The sequence below is a fragment of the Hermetia illucens genome, chromosome 1, assembly GCF_905115235.1.
Source record: "Hermetia illucens chromosome 1, iHerIll2.2.curated.20191125, whole genome shotgun sequence".
NCBI lineage: Eukaryota > Metazoa > Arthropoda > Insecta > Diptera > Stratiomyidae > Hermetia > Hermetia illucens.
In genome coordinates, this window is record NC_051849.1 from 122,880,244 (window position 1) to 122,883,907 (window position 3,664).

Sequence of the window (3,664 nt, forward strand, 5' to 3'; positions counted from 1 at the left end):
TTTGCACGCTCAAACATCGACTTCGATGTTCAGACCAATGTTGGCGAGTGATTTCTCGTTAGCGCGAATTGCTTGACTATACAACCGAAGATGTCTCCCTCGTATTTTTTAACGGTCGGTGTAACTTCACATCGATCGCGGATATCCTTATTTCGCATATGATGAAAACGTGGCACGCCACTGGTCCAACCTAACATCTTCATCTCCATTACCGCAAGACACCATTCATTATCTTTTGTAGTCAGCCAACACACAGAAGCATCGAGAACGACAGGACGGACGACATTGCAGTAAGTTTTAGATTTGAGACGTTTGTTAGTACGTCGCTCTTCGCTTTCTAGATCTCAGTTAGGATGTCATTAGCTCCCGTTGCTTCCCCCCGATTTCACCCTTTAGGGAAGGGAAATATTTGCGGGATAAGGGATTTAGATGGCGAATCAGGTAAATTTAGCTAGAAATTGATGGATAGGCAAATAGTTAATTTGGTGGAAATTACCGTAATGCAGTACTTAAATGGTTAGTGTAAGTTGAGAGAAAGATAGAGTGGAGGAATAGCAAAGTTTGAAGTACGATTAGAGGATTGAATTTTGGACGCTCCTGAGATAAATAAATGTTAACGTCACGGAAATGAGATGACACATATATATGAGCAGGTAATAGCTGCTGTTGTTACTAGGTGATTTCTTCAGGACGAAAACCAGAGAAGGAATAGTCACATTTGATATCCGCGGGTGGAGCCAGCCATCAATGTAGAAAATAGGTTGTAGTCCCAACCAGAAGAGGTTGAATCATTTACTGAGCCGCTGGGAGTAGATTGGATATCACTCAGTATAAAAGCAGGAGAGTGCCGTGTTAGCTGGCGCCTTAGGCTGAATGGAAAATTGCTGGAAGAAGCGAAATCCATACCTTCTACGGGCGATCCATCCTTTCTGCACATCGACCACCTGGTTTGCTCGGAGCGAGGATAGGAGACCATTTATATCTTCTATTAAATATGACCAAATGGAGAATATCAAGAATAAACATATATATAAATGCACATTACAAATAAATAACCAGCTAAAAGAAAAATAACGGGAATAAAAGTCATGATACTAGCCGCACACAATACAAGCACACCCTGAATAGCGTGAAATAAAAAGTGGCAGAAGCGAGCAGGCAACAGGCAAACCGCAAGAAGGTAGGTTGATCTAGTTTGAGGCGCTCGTTGATAACGATAACGATATAAAACAACGTTTATGGAGTTTTTGTAGCCAAAGCTACTGAGGAAACTATTTGACAGGATACCTAGGCCGCGTAGAATTACTTTGATGATGTGCGTACCTGAATTTGAAGGAGCGTTCATATGAGTGGGAAAACCGAGAGAAAAGATTGAATTCTGATCTAGTAATAGAAATGAAGTTATTGGGGGAGTTATATAGGTGTAGCTAGAATTGAAATATCTGAATTGGAAAGTAAGGAGTTTGAATTTGAAACTAAGACATTTTTAATTTGAATTTGAGTTTAACTCAAACGCGGCGGGAAAGGGAAATATTGATAGGACATGGGAATTAGATGCTGAGTTAAATAGATGGTGCTACAAAGTGAAGTATTATAACTAGAATAGGCTAGAATAAGCAAGTAGATCAGTCTTCTCGTGCTCTAAATGCAAGCGCAGTTTTCTTATATAAATATATTGCTTTTGCAATTATAAATTTTGTCGAGATCTGTATTTAGAATAAATACACCATTTAAAGTTAAATCAAAGAAGGTTGGGCAGACCAAACACTTGTAATAGCCACCCCATTGTAATAAATGATTAAGAGAGGTATAAAAATAATATGTGTTCAATGTCTAACACTGGGAGAATTAATGATTAGAAATGATGGAAAGAGTTATCAAGGTATAAGCGGACAGCGGCAGATCACATAAATAAAGTAACCACAGGCAGTATGTAGTAAACTGTTTAAGAAATCGTGAGCAAATCCGGCACCAAACCTGGTAAGCAATGGAAAAAGAGTGAAATGGCTGAGTATTGCTCGGAAAAATACCACTAAAAGAAGCGGCATTGGAAAGCGAAGAAGGCGACTGAACTGACCAAATAGAAAGTAGCGGAAGAGAGCAGACAGTGGGGAAATCGGATGGAAGGTGGGTGGGACAGATTTTTAATTTTGTCTTGACGTTCTCGTTAATTAGATAGGATTAATATTCCTGCAATCGAGACAGGGTCGTGGTGGAAATGCATCTAGAGGTCCGCGTAAAGTCACTTTCACAATATGTAGCTAAATTTCAAGGCCTTCTACTCAAGTGACAAAGCCGAGGGATAATTATCTCTTTAAGAATAGCCAAGTATGGGATTACGACGAAAATTTTAGTTCATGGGCAAAATAAATCCACCACACAAGGCCACGTTGGCCAGGTTCTGCATTAATTTATCCATCGGCCCAGGGGACCGCTTATCATGATCTAAACTCAACAATACAAAAGAAATTTTCTATGTACTATTCACTTGATGGTTTTTAACATAATTCAATGAATGGAACTTCAACGTAAATTGAAGAAGTTCCCATAACCTAAAATTACAACGAAATAAATGATTAAGATTTGATTAGATTGATGAATTCATAATACGTTGGCAACTGTTGATATAAAAGCTGTGGCAACCATGTGATGAGGACGTCGAAATTTCCATTGACAATTTGAATGCTGGCGAAAGCGAAGACAAGCATATGTGAGAAGCACGTATTATATTCAACCCATTGATTATGATCATGTATAAAGAATTGATAAAATTACCGGTAAAATTTGAAATATCATAATCAAATCAGAACCACAGCTGGGTATTACATGGTGGTCGTGAACCTCGCAAAGACCACGCCGACAAGGGCGGTGAATGTCATTCCGTTTGAATTTGAGTGTTTAACTACTAGAATGGAATTTCAATGATTACCTCCTCGAAATTCAGGAAATACTTTGTGATTTTATTTATTGTGATGGATTCGATTATCCTCTTTGTTCGTCCGTTGATCTGACATTTCGTCTGAATGTTTTGGAACGCAACTGACGTCCTTAGCTATGTAATTTTCCACCCAGAAATGGAAAGAAGTGGAAGTGGAATTTGAGGTTAAAAAGTGAATTTCAAGTGAATTCGCTTTTAAATTATAATTTTAATTACAAATGGAACAATGAGTAAGGCGGGAAAAAGTGAATTCTGATGGGATAATAGGAGTAGAAATGGGTGGTGAATCATATAGGTATAGCTAGAATTTGGAATATTTGAATTTGAAAGTAAGGGATTTTAATTTGAAATTATGATATTTTGAATTTTGAATTTGACTTTAACTTAATTGTGATGATGGCTAAGGGAAGAAGAAAAATTTTGCTAAGACGAGAGAATTAGATGGGGAGTGAGATAGATTTACCTGGAAGTTGATTGATATAGCAATATTTTAACTAGTCAGAAATTACAGTAATGCAATAGTTAAATCGTCAGTGTAAATTGAAAGAAAAATAGAGTGGAAAAATAAGGAAGTTCAAAGTTAGAATAAATGATAGAAATTTGGAAGTTTGATAATCATAACTTAATATTAGTTTCAATTATGAAGTTAATACCAAAATTGAAAACCAACAAAGAATTATGAAATTTGAGATTGAATGAATAGAGGTAGGGTTAACGAAAATAGAT